General features: G+C 47.7%; 1 long non-coding RNA gene across 7 annotated transcripts in view; it reads left to right on the top strand.

Moving 5' to 3' along the window:
- The first annotated feature begins 88 nt into the window (after positions 1 to 88).
- Positions 89 to 17,176, top strand: part of LOC309866160 — a 204,353-nt gene continuing 187,265 nt past the window's right edge. For 6 of the 7 annotated variants that reach the window (XR_014312469.1, XR_014312470.1, XR_014312471.1 and 3 more), the window contains exon 1: positions 89 to 174. This is a non-coding gene — a long non-coding RNA (uncharacterized lncRNA). Of the gene's footprint in view, positions 175 to 1,828; positions 1,949 to 17,176 lie in introns of all 7 variants that reach the window. The other variant, XR_014312475.1, reaches the window with a different exon arrangement.

Below are 17,176 nucleotides of genomic sequence, written 5' to 3'. Positions count from 1 at the left end.
TTTCCTAAAGGAAGCACCTCGCAGGGGCCCTCGGGGGGTCGGCGCGAGAGCTCTGGCTTGGAGGACCGGGTTCTAGACAGGAGTCAGAGTCCGATTTCCCGCGGGACATCCTCCAGATCGCTTCCCTCAGTGGGCCTCGGTTTCCCGAGCTATCAACCGAGCTCGTCGCACCCGGTGAGCGCAGTCCTCCTGGCGTGCGAGCTCCCTAAAGGAGGACATCTGGGGGTTAGGGTCCGACCTCTGGAAGAGAAAGGGTTAAAAGCCAACCAGTTCCACCCCGAGTGGAGACCAGTGGGAGGGGGATGCGCGGAGTTTGCCCCTAGTTGGCTTCCCTGGACCCTGGCGGTGGGCATCCCCGCACCGCGGGCAGAGGGGCTGCTGCGCCCCAGGGTTTGGGGACCACGCGACCCGTGGGAGTGTGAGGTGACGGTCCTGCAAGGTCCAGCCGGCTCAGAAGAAGGGGGAAATACGGCTTGCATGACTGCAGAGACCCAAGGCAACCTTTACTTCCCTTCCACAGAGCAGTAACGGGGAATAGGTGCCAAAAGGAAGCCGAGGGAAAGAACTTTCCAAAGGAGACTGATAGCCTTGGGTGGTTTAAGACGTGTGGTCTCCTTTCTCCCCCCAGGAGTTAGTATGAATGTGGCAGCAGGGAGGTGGGGTGGTAGAGCAGATTTCTGGGCTCTGGCCTGCCTACCTGCAGGTGCTGATTGCTTAGGTCAGTAATTGCTGCATTTCTCACCACCCCTCTATGACAAGCTGAGGTTTCTACACCTGGGCTGCAGCAGCCGCGGCCTTGGAGAATCCGGAATTGCTCAGTGGTTCCTCCTCTGTTCCCTAAAGTTATCCCTCATGTCTGAACTTCCTAGGTCCCCTGAGCTCCAGTAGCTACTTTAGCTGCCTCCAGGATCAGAAACCAAGGGTGATAAGTGATTGAAAGAGTCATGGGACTTCGAGAAAGCTAGTGAAGAGGAGATCCTCTTAAGCTCACTGAGGCTAGAAGACTCGGAGCATGAAAACCTTCAGGCACCTTCAACCTTAACCTACTCATTGCATGGATGGGGAATTTGAGTCTCAGAGAGCAAGTCCTTTAAGCTCACACAGCGAATAACTTGAACTGAAGCCTTATTTCTTGAGACACTTGCCTTTCCACCTTTCCACCCGGCACTTGGCCTCTTGCCTTAGCTAAGTGGTTGTGGTAGTTTAAACATGTTTGCAAGCTTTCTTTCTTTTTTTTTTTTTTTTTAAAAGATTTTATTTAGGGACACCTGGTTGGCCCAGTCGGTTAAGCCACTGCCTTCAGCTCAGATCATGATCCCGAGGTGCTGGGATGGAGTCCTGTCCCTGGGCTCCTTGCTCAGCGGGGAGCCTGCTTCTCTCTCTGCCTCTGCCTGCAGCTCTGCCTGCTTGTGCTCTCTCTCTCCCGCCGACAAATAAATAAATAAATAAATAAAATCTTTAAAAAAAAAAAAAGATTTTATTTATTTATTTGACAGATCACAAGTAGACAGACAGGCAGGCGGTGGGGGAAGCAGGCTCCCGGCTGAGCAGCAAGCCCTATGTGGAGCTTGATCCCAGGTCCCCAAGATCATGACCTAAGTCAAAGGCAGAGGCTTTAATCCACTGAGCCACCCAGGCGCCCCTGTTTGCAAGCTCTTTACTGCTTCTCTTTCCAAAAGATGTTGGCTCATTCCCCTCCCCTTGACTGTGGGCTTGACTTAGCTGTTCGCTTGCAATGAGCAGAACAAGGTGGAGGTGATGCTACGTAGCTCTTAAGCCAAAGTCATAGAAAGGAGACAGTCTTTCTGTCTCTTTCTTCCTTTCCCAGGACAGCCACCCTGAAGCCTAGCCACCATGCTGTGAGGAAGCCCAGGCCACATGGAGAGAGGACAGGAGGCTCTCCAGGAAGGCTCTCAGTTCCCAGCCAGCCTCACTCATCAGATAAGTGGTGAGCTGGGGTTATTCCATCATAGGCTTTGAGTCGTCTAGACAAGGTCGCAGACAAGGAGCAGAGATAAGCCCACCTTGCGATGCCCTGTCTGAATTTCTCTCCCATGGAAAATGAGAGATAAGAAGGGATCGTTGTTTTAAGTCAGTAAGTTTTGGGGTATTTTGTTATGCAGCATTAGATGATTAATTCTGTGAAATGACACTTCCTGAAATGGCAAGAAATAAAATGCACTTGGAGTCCTTATTCGAACATTCAACACAGAGTAGTTATTGAGTACCTTTTAGGTGCCTGGCTCTGTAGGAGGCCCTGGGGATTCGGTGTGAATAAGAGGAGCGTGAGCTTTGCCCTGGAAAGGCTTACAGTCTCTACCACTGGAGGAAGTGGTTAAACATGATTCTAGTAAAGCGCTTGGCCAGAGGCTCAGACCAGGAAGCTATGGGAGTGTATACCTGGGGCAACTTGCCAGTTAAGTGAGTTGCTGGGGAAAGAAGAAATGAATTGGGTATAAGGCCAGCATGGTTTAGCCTGGGGAGTTTTCTGGGATATATTTGTAGAAGGAGGAGGAGACAGGTGTCAGGCAAGGTGGGAGGGGTATACAAATAGATGAGAAAATGGTGAAACTAGGGAGGGACGTGTCTTAATCTCATTTTAGCAGAAAGCTGAGAAAGGACAAGAGCTTGTGAACGGGGGCCCAGATCCTGGATCCTGCATCAAAACCTCCCATGCTTCCCCATACCTGTATCTAGGAAACAAGACCTCTGGTGACACTTAGGACACTCCCTCATTTGGCTCTAAGCTCTTATGACTAATATTTCTTTTGCTGCCTTTACAAAAACTCTCGAAGAAATTTGGTTGAGTTAATTTCCATTTTGCAGATGCAGAAATGATGCCCAGGGAAGCTAGGCAGCTTAAGTACCCAGTTTGGGAACCGGCATGTCAGGGGTGCTGGGTACCCAGTTTGGGAACCGGCATGTCAGGGGTGCTTGGATGATGAGAAGGATGATGAAGATAATGATGCCTAGGTCACATCGTATCTCACTTATTATTGTCACCCTGGGGAGTAATGTTCTGGAAACTAATACACAGTGTCTTAGGGAATCAACATTGGTATTAATCTGCACCAACTCATTTTCTTGCAACCCTGAAGCTACAGTCAGTTTCCTGGAAAGGAGAGTCTGGTTGACTGAGCTGCGGTTCTGGACCTACCCTTTGGCTGGAAGAGGGCAGGACAACTCCATGAACTGCCCCCCCCCCCCCCCCGCCAAGACCACAGGTAGTAGGAGCAGGGGACTGCCCTAAATGAAAATAGGGCCCTGTTAGTCAAAGAGGGGCATGGAGGGGCACAGCTAGAGGTATGTTTGTGAAAGGCAGACACTCTATGTCTGCGCTGTTCAGTAAGGTGGCCAGAAGTGACATGTGGCTGTTTGATTCAAATGACATAAAATTAAAAATCCAGTTCTCAGTCACACTAACCACATTTCAAGTGCTCAGGAGCCACATGTGGCTTATAGCTACTGGATTGGATGGCACAGATTATAGAACATTTCCATCAATGCAGAAATTTGTATTGGGTAGCACTGCTCCAGGATTCTCATTTGCAATTCACCTGTTTCTTTTCTTCTTTTACTTCATACACTGTGAATAGGGAAATAGTAAAAACAAAACAAAACAAAAAACGTGGGTTAGAATCTTCATTAATTTATCCATCAAACATATACTAAGTGTCTACTTTGAATCATACGCTGTTGTAAGCACCAGGATGTCGAGAGGGGCTTTGGAGAGGTCCTGGTCCAGTGATGTTAGAATCATCAGAGAGCTCTTGGAAGTACTGATATCCAGGCTCTAGCCAGCAGAGACCCTGCTGAAAGTGGTTTGGGATGGGGCTGGCAGACCCTCAGGTTGGAAAAGCTCCCCAGGTGATGTGAATGTGTTGCTGTGCTGGGGAACCATGACAGTCTGGTCAGGCTAGGGAAGTGATTTGCCTCAGACAATCTGAAAACCTGAGTGTGTGTGTGCATGTGTGTGTGTGTGTGTGTGTGTGTGTGTGTGTGTCTGACCTCTGGGTCCTTATGACAACATCAGAACTCTCCATGGATGTGGCATCTATCTGATCAAATGCAAAATTCTTAACTCAAAGAGAATCCAGTTCCCTTTAAAGAAAGTGGTGAAGGGACTTCTGGTTTTAAATCACTTCTTTCTCAAACTGTTTGCATGTTTGGTGCCTGGACCTGCCTTATTCAGCAAGGTGGGGAGATCCTTATAAAACGACTGCACGTTCTGAGTACCTCGTGTAAGTCAGGCACTTCATACGCAGTTTCATTTCATCCTCAGGACAAAGTATTACAAAGTGAGTTTCGGTGACACCAGTTTATAGAGAAGCAAACTAAGATGCGAAGAGGGTAAGGATCATAATTTGCCCAAGCTGGTACAGCTGGGATCCCAACTCTAGATATCTTACTCCTTCCCCTTCGCCACCCAGCACCTACCCCGTCCGTAGCCAAGAGTGCAGGGCAGCCCGCAGACAGAGGCATTGTGCTCCATCTGCAGAGGGAAGAAAGCTCTGTGAGGTGACCTGCAGTCCTTCGTGTGTCAGGGATCACGCTGGAGCTGATGTGACCCAAGCACTGTGTTCGGTGAGGGTACCGGAGGGGACTGGGAGTGGAGTTCTCCTTCCAAGTAATAGTCGCGTCTGGATTCCTTTTACCAAGGGATTTGGAGGAAGCAGCTAAGGACTGTGTTGTACCTGGAACAGTGAGCTCTTAGACACTTGGCAATTATGATATATGCTTGGTGGAAGCATTGTCTGTTCCTAGCCTGGATCCCCGTGGGCTTGCAAAATGTCTGTGTCACCATGTATCTTTGTAATCTGAGTCCCTGCCTGATACTTCCTGAGCTGCCTGGCCTAGCCTGAGGGGGGGTCTGGGAAGGGACAGGACTCATTGTGTCCATTCCAAACGACTTGAACAGTGGAGGAGATATGTCTCTCCTGCCATTCTCTGCAGGCCACCTTATATAGTAATAGGAGCTCCTGGCCTTGGAGAACAGGAAGGGCTGCCCTTGGAATGCCTCAGGGCTTGTCTGTGTGGCATTCAGCAGATCTCTGTGGGAGCCAAGCCGCAACTGGCCATAGAAAGAGCATAGAATATCACAGCCAAAAAGACTCTTAGAGATCTTTCCGGGTTTCATTTCACAGATGGGAAACTGAGGCGCAGTGAGCTAATAGGACTTACTTTGAATTATAGCCAGTTAGAGGCAGGGATCACACAGTCAGGTCTCTCTTGTAGCCCAGTATGTTCTTCCTAATGACTTCACTAGCAGAGCAGAAGGGGTAGTAGAGGAACTTCTGAAAGCTCTGGGGTGGCAAGAGGCAGAGACTGTATTTTCGAATTTGCTTCCAGGTGTGGCCGGGCTGTGTCGGTAGCTGGGTGTGGACTGGGTGTGTGTTTAGGAAGTCTCCATCCAATCTGAAGGATCGGAGGGTGACCCTTCTCATTTTTCAGGCAGATTACACGCACCCAGACTTGTGTCCTTCCCGTTCGGAAACTGGCATTTCCTTTGACTTTCTTCTGCGTGCCCTAGGGTAGGTGTTCTGCAGGTGGTGGATTATTGAGTTGGTCCACAAGGAATGGCTGGGCCACGGACGTTGCTCCCAAGCAGTGGCCAAGACTCTGGCAGTCCCAGAAGGAACCAAAAGCCCAGTGTCAGCCTCCGCACTCAGTGGAAGGGCCTGAGACTTGGTGACAGGGAGACACGGAGGTTGAGATGATGGTGTATCCTGAAGTCTAAGTCAAAGTGATTTAGGGGCACCTGGGTGGCTCAGTGGGTTAAAGCCTCTGCCTTCAGCTCAGGTCATGATCTCATGGTCTTGGGATCGAGCCCCACATCGGGCTCTCTGCTCAGCAGGGAGCCTGCTTCCTCCTCTCTCTGACCGCCTCTCTGCCGACTTGTGATCTCTGTCTGTCAAATAAATAAAATCTTTTTTAAAAAAAGTTATTTAAAGTGGTGGGGCCATGTATAGGTCCCTGAGATGGGCTGGGTTCCTTTCTTAATCCTTGGCTTCCAGGAAAGACTTCACTTTTTGTCCAAAAATTTCTGAGCACCTGCTACGTGCATGGTATAGCCGATGCAGACATATGCAGGACATCACGTGACCTTCTGGGTTGTACCTAGCAAGAGGTGTCCCGATAACTTGGTGGAAACTTGCCGCGTGCCACGGGTTCTGCACAGCATTCTATGTAAACCCTGCCCTTAAGCTTGCAAATAAGGATTCTAATTCTCCATTTTTCAAATGAGAAGCTAAATGACTATCTCTGGGTTTTAGCCAGCTGGTGGCTGAGCCTGGGGTCAGAAGCTGGGCCCTTCCCACTGTACCGGGATGCTACCAGCTAACTAGATACCTGGCGGGGTCAGGCCAGTGGCCCAACACAAGGTTAAACAGGGTGTTTGCAGAATGCAGAGAAGAGAGAGCTTCATTTTAATTTGGGCAACAGCGTTTGGCTGTGGGCACCGTGGACCCTTGGGGACGCAAGGTCCTGTGCTGTGGGGGGTGCCCTGTGCCTGGCGGGGTGCTGAGCAGCTTCCAGGGCCTCTCCCAAGGAGACAGCAGTAGCAAGTCCCCTGTTGTGACTCCCAGCACAGAATCACAGGTTGTAAGAGAGAAATTGTCTTCCGCCTGGGCCTATGAGAATCCTGTAGGAAAGACAAGGATTTGGGCAACTGCAGACAGGAGGAAAACACTCATTGGCTTCGTGACTTTTTCCATTGGACAAAGAGTTACCACGTAGGTTTTCTACTTTGTTCTTCCCCCAACCCGGCCCCGTGGCTTGCTTGCGTCAGCACACAAAGCAAACAGCCACATCAGGTTGCCATGGGACCACGGTGCACAAGGGGGCCCTCGATGGATTGCAGGTGTCCTTGGGAGCCGGGTCCTTCCTGGCCTCTGTTTGTTCAGCCTGAGCTGAATGCCTCATTTTCATCTTCCGGACAGTATTCCCTTTCCGGGGGTGGGTGCGCGGGGCGGGGGTGGGGTGGGGCGGTGGCTCTTAGAGAATCTGTTGCACCATCAGCCGTCACCACCACCCCTTACACTCCTCCAGCATTCATTTGGAGTGTGGCTCTATGTTAAGGGTTTTATAATGGGTAACTCATCTAGCCTAGCCCTTACAGCACCCTGAGAGGAAGGGCTCCTTACCATCCCCATTCCTTGGGGGAGACGGCAGCCAGCCAGACGATGGGGAAGCAACATGCCCTAGTTCATGCTTATGCAAAGTGGCAGAGGTAGGATTTGAACCCAGGTCTTGCTGAGTCGCCTCTCTTAACCTCTGTATGCTACTGCCTCCTAAGAATGTCCTTCCCTCATTTGGCAGCCCACTGGGCTTTATGGGCCCGTGGGATGAGTTCCCAGGAGAACCGTGGGCAGCAGCCAGCCCCAGAATGCTTGGTGGTAGTTGGCAGGGGCGGTGGTGAGGGCTATGAAGGCTGTGGGAGGGCGGATGGTGTTTCTGGTGGTGCTGGTGGATGCTCCCCTAGCAAAGGGCAATTATTGGGTCTGTGTGGTGCTTGGCTATCAGAGGGCTTCCTGTGAACGGGGCAAAGCGCCCAGTCAGGCTACAAGACAAATGGGGGACATATGGACTTTAGATCAGCGCACAATGGGCTCGTTATTTTGCATCTGCCAGCAATGAAATCACACTCTATTATAGCAGGAGGCACAGAATAAATAAGCCCAATATTTGGGGCTGGGTTCTTGAAGTTGTATTATCTGTGTCCTCCCTTTTCTTGGGGATCATGGTCCCTTTAGGACCATTCATTTTGAAGCTTGAGCATTTTAGCTGCCACCGAGTCAGACAAGCGGGTGCAAACAGACTCTAGATGAAACTCTTAAAGACATCTTGACATCCACGTTCTTTCTAGTTCACAAAGGACCCTGGTTCCAACCCTTTGTGCTGCAGGGAGAGACAGGGAGGGAGTGATGGGAAAGGACACTCTGAGGCGTCCCTGGAGATGAGAGAGAAGGGTGACCTGACCTGCTCTCATCCATCCCAGACAGGCTGTGGTACAGACCACATGAGGTCAGGGTCCAAGGTTGCAGGAGAGTCAGGAATAGAGCAATTGTCTTGATAGCGTTTGCTGGGTGTCCTAAAGCAGTGCTTCTCGAACGTGAGTGTGTCTCAGATCCAGGGGGCTCCTCGCCACGTAAACGGTTAGACTCCCCCCTCAGGGTTTCCACCAGGGTTGAGCAGAGGATCTGGAGCTCTTTCAGCCAGGCTTCCTGTTTCTGCCCACCTCCACCCTCACTTCCCAAGGTGTCGGTGCCTCACGTTTGGGGCAAGTTGCGTTTCTTCTTGGATTTCCCCAGCGTGATTTTAGTCTTTCACTTTCCCTACTAGCTAAGCCATTTGCTAATTGACCATCTACTCTTCCGCTTCCAAAATTTTGTGGACATCCTTTCTCTCTAGTTGCTTTGTCATCATGGGTTTATGATCCTCCCCCTACCCCTTTAAAAAACCCACATCCCTTTATTGTCATTTTAGTGTAGTTTCGGAAGGGAACGGAGCACACCACATCCATTATCTTGCCTCTGGGGCCCCCGAACGGCACTCGGGGACGTGTTGTGGCCTGATTATCACAGTGCCTCTTTCCTAAGTGAGGAAACAGACTCAGAATCTACTGGACCAGAATCTCCTTTTGCAGATCTCATTCCCTATTCCAGGCTCTTTGCCCAAGAAAAATCGTTCTAACATATTCTGGTTTTGCCAAGCCCTTTGGCAGAGTTTCTCTGGTTGGCACCTCATCCAGTTTGACAGAGTAGGCAAGGCAGGTGTCCGTCTCTGCTTTATGACCATGAAGACTGATCAGGAAGGGGAAGGCACTTGCCCAGGATAACACACTGTTTCTAGGTTTGCACCCAGGGCTCGCTCTTCTGCTGACTTCAGGTTAGCCTTAAAGACATCTCCAGATAATAAAACATCTAATTACTCAACAAATATTTATTGCCTACTATGTCCCTGAAACCCCACCAGGTTCTGGGCTTATCAGAGGGAACAAGTTGACTGGGAGTGGCCCACGCCTCCTGTGGCTTCTCTGTTCCTGTCCCTCATCTCAGAGGTTGCCGCTAGACACTTCCGTGCCTGCTGATGGACTCTTTTTGTCTGCGTCTGAGGAGCCAGGGCTTTAAAACCCTGGTGGGACCCTCAGCTAATGAGGATGGGAGTGGATAGGTAAATCTTGAGCTTCCTTGCCCCTCGGGGGGACAGGGTACTTCTGAGGCACATTCTCTACAGTCTCTATGAGGGTCTCCCAGGACCGAGCCTCAGCTGCCCACAGTGGTAAGTGTCTCATTAACAAACTATGGCCTTCCTTCTTCGCTGTCACTGCCCTGTTTGCTCACCAACGCTTCCTGGGATCACTTCCTCAATAAGCAAGCTATTCTCAAATCCTTACCTTGAGGTCCCCTTTTTGGGGGAACCCAAACTAACCAACCCCCCCCCCCCCAGGCTTCTAAAATGCTTTCGATTTGTAGCTGATGGTCCTGTTGCCTGCTGTTCCCTGCCATCCCCGAGGGCACAGACACCTCTCCCCCCAGTGATGCAAGCTGCAAGAAGACAGGACCTTTCACTGTGCCGTTCATTGCTGGGTCTCTGGTGTTTAAAACAGTGCCTGGCCCATGGTCAGTGCTCAATAAATGTTTGCTGATTCAATGAATACCGATCATTGCTACCTTGATCAAGGGGGGGATCCAAGAGACTGGAGTGGAATGATGTGGGGGTAGATCATAGCAAGGTCTTTCTCTTTCTTGTGTGTTTTATAAACAGTGTTTGTGTCCTGAAGGCTTCCTTCTGGTTCATTCTGGCCATTTTCTCCTCTAGAGGTGGAAAGAGGTGAGCCCTGGGCCTGTGTCGGTGGCAGGCAGGGCTTGGCAGGTGGAGGAGGGAGCCTCTGAGGTTGGGCTCAGAGCAGGGGGTGTGAATCACTAGTTCAGACTCAGGCACTAAGAGTGAGTATCAGCATTGCCAGGTCCCAGGAAGAGGCCAGGCTTGGCTTTTGTCTGTTCTGCAGATGAGAATTTCTTTGAAGAGGGGATACAGCACCTCAGCTCCCATTGAGGAATGGTCTAGGCTAATTTTCGGCAACAGTGTCAGGAGCTTGGAGATTGAGTGAGATCTTGTATAGAGGGTATCCAGTCCCTGAGTTTTGATTGAACGATGGGCTTTTTCGAAAAACTGCCCCCCACCCCCAGGCCATTTGGTGGCTCTTGGATAAAATTAAAATTCAGATTGAGAACTCGTTTTTTGTTTTGTTTTGTTTTGTTTTGTTAGAGTTTATTCCAGGTCAGTAACTCTCCTCTTGGCCTCTGATGTCACTGTTTTTTGGCTGTTCGGGCTGGATAGCCTCAGCCTCTTGGTTAATCAATAGACACTGGGAAAAATGCCTTAAGGGGGTGTGTAGATTGGCTTTCCAATCTACATGTGTTCAGTAATGTCGGTGAGAAAGAATATCTCAAGTTTATATAATGTTTTACATTTTGCAAAATACTTTCTCCAGACATTATTTCCTTTAATTAATCTTTTTATTTTTTTTAATATTTTATTTATTTATTTGACAGAGATATCACAAGTAAGCAGAGAGACAGGCAGAGAGAGAGGGGAAAGCAGGCTCCCTGCTGAGCAGAGAGCCCAATGTGGGGCTTGATACCAGGACCCTGAGACCATGACCTGAGCTGAAGGCAGAGGCTTAACCCACTGAGCCACCCAGGTGCCCCAATTACTCTTTTTAGTATTTACCCATATAATCACCTAAAGATATCGCATATCCATGGCTAGATTTAATGGAGTGTGTGCATGACCTCTTCCCTGGAAAGAACAAATCATTATTGAAAGAAATTGAAGAAACTTAAATGCAGGGAGGGCTAGACCATGTTCATAGATCGGAAAACTCAGTACTGCAAAGATGTCAATTCTCTCCAAGTCACTTTTTTGATTCAGTGTAAACCCAATAAAAATACTAGCAGGTTATGTTTTGTGGAAATTGACAAGCTGATTCCAAAATTCAAATGGAGGGGTGCCTGGGTGGCTCAGTGGATTAAGCCTCTGCCTTCGGCTCAGGTCATGATCTCAGGGTCCTGGGATCGAGCCCCGAGTTGGGCTCTCTATTCAGCAGGGAGTCTGCCCCCGCCCACCTGCCTGCCTCTCTGCCTACTTGTGATCTCTGTCTGTGAAATAAGTAAATAAATTTTTTTTAAAGATTCTATTTATTCGTTTGACAGACAGAGATCACAAGTAGGAAGAGAGGCAGGCAGAGAGAGAGGAAGCAAAGCAGGCTCAGGCATCTTGCAATAATCTTAAATAAAGTCTTTCTTTCCTGTCTAACTTTTGAATGGAATCAGTTTAAATTTAATAATTCTTGGATGGAAGATGTATTTGCCATCTATAAGACTTTGTTTTCTTTTTTCTTTTAAAGATTTTATTTATTTATTTGACAGACTGAGATCACAAGTAGGCAGAGACGAAAGCTCCCTGCTGAGCAGAGAGCTTGACGAGGGGCTTGATCCCAGGACTCTGAGATCATGACCTAAGCCGAAGGCAGAGGCTTTAACCCATTGAGCCACCCAGGTGCCCCAGTTAATAAAATCTTAAAAAAATAAAATTCATATGGAAATTCAAATAGCTAAGCACAATAATAAAGACAATCTAGAAGAAGCAAATGCTGGAAGATGTATGCAGGAAGAATCAAGTATTACGAAGCTCTAGTGCATAGGACAGTGAGGTGTTCCTCCTATGGCCCCCCTTTATTTTAAGTTTTCCTTGTTTGTGTGGTTCTGAAGGCTGCGATGGAGACAGTGGGAAGCACAGAGGTGCAGTATACATCTCTGTTTCTTTGTTTCTTTCAGTTGTTTCAAGTAGGCTGGAGTAAGTCTTACGGCTGGGTTCATGCTATACAACACCCATCACCAGTGACCCAAGGGCTCCTGCGGGAGTTTTAGGCAGTCCATTCTCCACACAGCACCAAAACCCTCCTTTCCTTAAGGCTCTGAGATGGCTTCCCATTGGAGTAAGGACGTAGTCCCAGCTCCCAAACCGATTGAAATAAGATGGTCCTTCACGTCTGGTCCCTGCCTGTCACTCTAACCCAGCCTTCTGCCATTCCCATCAACCCTTTTGGTTGTCTTCAGTTCCTTAGGACTCCTAGACTCTAAACGTAGATTCTGGGCATTAGTCTGCACACTGTTCTTCCTCCAGACTCTCCCCTTTCCCTACTCCGTCCACTCCTACTTACCTTCCATGTCTGGGTTTACCTTTTCTTTCCTTGGGAAGCCTGGATCCCCAGCTCCTTAGACTGGTGCCGCCCCCTGGCCACACATTCTCGACACACTCATGGCTTCTCCCTTTTCAAGGCACTCTGCACCTTGTTCAGAATCTCTCCTTCCAGCAGCATGAGAACAGGGACTGTGTCTGTCTTGCTCACCACTGTGTCGCCTGCTCCTAGAATAATCTGTGGCAAAGAGTAGATGCCTAATCAATATTTATTAAACACATGAATAAATAAATGAATGTATAAATTAAAAATCCATACTCAAAAGGCTGACTTTATAAAATCAAACCTATTAAATTTTGGCAAACTTCACAGTTTGGCAAAGAACACGGGTTTATGATGTCCTGGGCCACGGATGAGGCTGTAGAAGGTTAGTTGCCTATTTACCAAGCCTGCCGTCCAGAGAGCGTGGCTGGACCATGGCCGACCATCTGTGCCCCTGGAGAAATAAAGCCAGTGTGGGTTGGTCGTGCGTGGTCCTCCCTGGGAATAAAGAACAAGGCATGAACCCCTTCTCTTTGGTAAGCCAGAGAGCGACTTTGTTCTGAAAACTAGAGGTTTCATCTCCTTGCTTGGTTCTTGCAGGAAATCACTGGGTGGGCTGGATCAGCAGGGCCACGGATGATGGGCTGTATCGGGTGGGGAGATTTTAACGCCCTTGGAGGGGGTTTCCTCCAAAAGCTGCCTTTACTCTCGGTATTATGTGTAAGCATTGCATAAAATGGACGTTTTTGTTTTTTTTTTTAATGTTTACCCACCTCTTGTTCAAATGGTTTTTCATTACAGTAGTAGAATAAATCTTAGGGTATGGAAAATTTAGAGAACACAGATGAGCCAGAAGGAAATAAAAATCCAGTAATTCCATTACTCACAATTGAGGGCCAAGTCATCGGATGGCCTCTGGAGGCACAGAGCCTGGCGCCCATGAATATAATCATTTTAATTTCTCTTAACATGAGAAGAAACAAATGAATATAATAATAATGAACATAGAACAATGAATCCAGCCTGGACCGTGTTATCTTTATACCACTGCCACTATGAAATATAATTTTTAACATTTTTTTTTGTGGGAGAAGGGGCCATGAAGGCAAAAGTGCTTAACACCCATGAAAATCAGAATGCATCCCTGGCAGAAATAACCACTTTTAATATTTTGTTGTATATCCTCCCAGTGTTCCTATACCCTGTACATGCAACACACATTTAGACATATACAGGTTTATGTCATTGCTACAAAAATGGGATCATATTTGCTAAAATATATGTATATTTAGGTCCTTGTTTCAAAAATCTGAGCATATTTGCTCATTTGTTTTAGCAATGCATTGCTCATGTCTTTCCATGTTATCAAATATTCTTCTGAAGTACTTGTCAGTGTTTTATTTTTAATTAGAAAGGTAGCGCTCGTAGGGCTGTTGGGTGGCCCAGTCAGCGGAGCATGACTTGGTTTCAACTCGGGTTGTGATCTCAGGGTCTTGGGAATGAGCCCTGCGTGGGGCTCTCCACTTAGTATGGCGTCTGCTTCAGATTCTCTCTCCCTCTCCCCCTCCCACTGGTGCATGCTCTCCTCTCTGTCTCTCAAATGAATAAATAAATAAATCTTACCAAAAAAAGGTAGTACCCATTACATCATTCTTTTTTTTTTTTTAAGATTTTAAAATTATTTATTTGACAGAGAGCGAGCACAAGCTGTGGGAGCATCAGGCAGAGGAAGAGGGAGAAGCAGGCTCCCCACCAAGAGGAGTGCTAGACGTGGGGCTTGATTCCAGGATCCTGGGACCATGACCTGAGCCAGGCAGATGCTTAACTACTGAGCCACCTAGGCATCCCCATAACATCATTCTTAATGCCTGTATAGTGTTCCAAAGAGTGGATGTATTGTGATATATTTAACTAACCCATTTTTGCTGTTTGTAGGGTTTTGCTATTAAAACAGTAAGATGACCATCATTCTAGGAAGATCATTCATCTGTGATTCTTCCATGGGAATAAATCTATAGATAATTTTGAAACTTGATACATTATGCATAACTTCACAGTGAAAGAGTACCAGTGTGGTATGGGTCGTTTATGATAGCTTAACTCATCCTGGCGCCTTCTCTTACCATTAATGGCCTCTCCTTGGTTTAGGGTGGACATCTCTGAGTGTGTGAGCACTGGAAGTCTCAGGAACCACCATGTCCTCTGGTCTCTACTCTGTGTTCGAGACCTGTGTGGAAGCTCGGTGACTCTGTCACCGCAAACTCCGATTTTTGGAACTATTACATTTCTCTGTATTCTTTAAATCAACGTGGGTTTCTCTCACCTGTTGAATTGGTGGGAAGTTAAGTTTCAGTGGTTATTGCCTTTCCCCTTAGCACTCTGCTTCCTTCAGGTTATAGACATATCTTAACACCTTAAGCATTAAAGCCTCATCTGAAATACTCTGCCAGTGTTGATCCCACTGGCCTCTCTGAGACCCCTGTGTCTTGGTTCCATGTTTCCTTTAGGCTGCTGCCCCTATGCCGCATTTAGGGCCAGAGACTTTTTTGTTCTTTCTTTCTTTTTTTTGGACGCCTGGGTGGCTCAGTTGGTTAAGCAGCTGCCTTCGGCTCAGGTCATGATCCCAGCGTCCTGGGATCGAGTCCCACATCGGGCTTCTCCCTCTGACTCTGCCTTCCACTGTGTCTGCCTGTGCTCGCTCTCGCTCGCTCTCTCTCTGACAAATAAATAAATCTTTAAAAAAAAAAAGATTTTATTTATTTTGACAGAGACACAGCAAGAGAGGGAACACAAGCAGGGAGAGTAGGAGAAGCAGGCTTCCCGCTGAGCAGGAAGTCTGATGTGGGGCTTGAACCTGGGACCCTGGGATGATGACCTGAGCAGAAAGCAGATGCTTAATGACTGAGGCACCCAGGCGCCTCTGGGGCCAGGGAGTCTTGAGAAGACTTGAAGTTTTGGTGTCAGGGACTTAGCCCACCTAGATGTACCCGACAGCCAACAGTCGCTTCAGATCTTGCCAGAAAGAGGTGCATGATTCCACACTGCAGGCTGGGGGGTTCGCTTCTGCCCTTTGCTATCCTCGCTCCCCTCTTGGTGGAGCACACCGCTCTTCACTGCATTCCCTTACTTCTTGCCCTCCCTTGCCTTACCCCCCAAATAGTGAAGGAGACATTGACTACAAGCTCTTGTGCCTTCCGCTTTCCAAAATCCAGAAGGCAAGCAGTTCCAAAGGGCCTGGCTGTCTGCTGGAAAGCAGAGGGAGGGCAGCTACGGAGAAGCGCAAACCCAAGTTAATCTCAAATGATTCTGGTGCAGGCGGACTCGTGAAGGCATGTCTCATTTGGGATTGAGCTACGTGGGAGTGAGACTCTTGGAAATGGTTTGATGTTGAGAGGAAGCCAGTGTTTTCTGAAGCCTTTGTTTTGGCAGTGTCTGACCTACATCTGCATTTCTTGCAGTTTCTTGCAAAGAAACTTCCTTCTGAGAGTCAAAATGTATCAACTGAAGTTATTTTCCACAGGAGGGAAATGTTTGCAAGTCAGCCTTTGTTAGCCTAAAGAACATTGTTTTGTCCACAGTGGTTGCAATAGTATTTCCTTTGGGAAGCCTACTGAAGCCAACTTTGATGTTGGAAACAAATGTTTGGGCGCTAACAATGGCGTCCAAGGATTACAACTTCTTCTGGCTCTTTAGTGTAATTTATTGTAGTGTGATGAGAGTAAGTTTCTTCAGGCTTGAGCAAGGACAGCTGCTTTGGCTGGCCAGGGTCATGTTGAGAGCCAGTAATGTATAGTTCAACAGGAGGAGCAGGTTCCTTTAGAGCTGGGCTGCCCATGTTTCTGTTCCTCACTTGGCCACTTCCGAGCTGGAATCTTCAGCAAGCTAAGTTAACTGTTCTGAATCTCAGTTTCTGCATCTATAAAATGAACAATGATAGTATTACTTCCTATGATTGTTACAATGATTGAAGAATTAATGTCATAAACAGCACTTAGAGAAATCCAGTAAGGGTCATAGCTTAGTTAATGGTATTGTATCTGTGTAAATTTCTTGGTTTTGATCATTCTACCCTGATTATATAGGATGTTTTTACTGAAGGAAGCTGGGCAAGGGATACACAGAAATATTCTATAGTATTTCTCTGTGAGGCTAAAGTATTTCAAAATACCAACTTAGGAAAAAGCACTTAGAGGAACTATATTTGATGGGGTCATTCTTTGAATAAGGTTTGTCTTCGACCAGAGACTGTGAGCTCTCTCAAGTTAGGGATCATGACTGGTTTTCTTCCCTAGTGCAGTGCCTGGCACACAGTAGGTCTTCAATAAATATTTGTTGAGTGAATGAATAAAAAAGAAGTTGCGATGCCAAAGGTACTGGCCAAAGGGTACCAAAGCGACCAAACAGAGAACCCAGTTCTCACGTTTGGGGGTGAGAAGAGGTGAGAGGGCCATGCATTGGTTTTTAGCAGAGCATTTCCCACACAGGTGTGCCCATAAAGTCAAGGCATTCAGTTGGAGCAGTTCAGAGCCAGAGGTGACCCCAAGAACGGGATGAATCAATACTATCTGGATCGTGGGTGGCTCAGTGAACCCAACTGACAGTTTTAATAAATAAACGTAGAACGTAGTTGGGGAGGCATAACTTTACCTCTACCTTCTTAGGGTTTCTGGCTGCTCCTGAGTATTAAATTGACATAAAAAAGATTAACAGGAGAGAAACATACAGAGTTTTTGCATGGATCTGGAAACCCCCAGAGGAAAATGAAGACCCAAAGGGCAGATTGGACCAAGTGCTTATATACTAGCTTGATCAGAGAGTAGTAATTATGGAAAAGTAACTAAAACACTCAGGGAGACTAGAGGAAGATAAGTTACTTTAAAAAGATCTGTTTGTACAGATTTCTTTCTGCCTCCACGCCCTGTCTCTGGG

This window comes from Mustela nivalis (assembly GCF_964662115.1).
Source record: "Mustela nivalis genome assembly, chromosome: 6".
NCBI lineage: Eukaryota > Metazoa > Chordata > Mammalia > Carnivora > Mustelidae > Mustela > Mustela nivalis.
The sequence above is the reverse complement of the archived record's forward strand: the minus strand, read 5'-3'. Positions and strand labels throughout refer to the sequence as shown.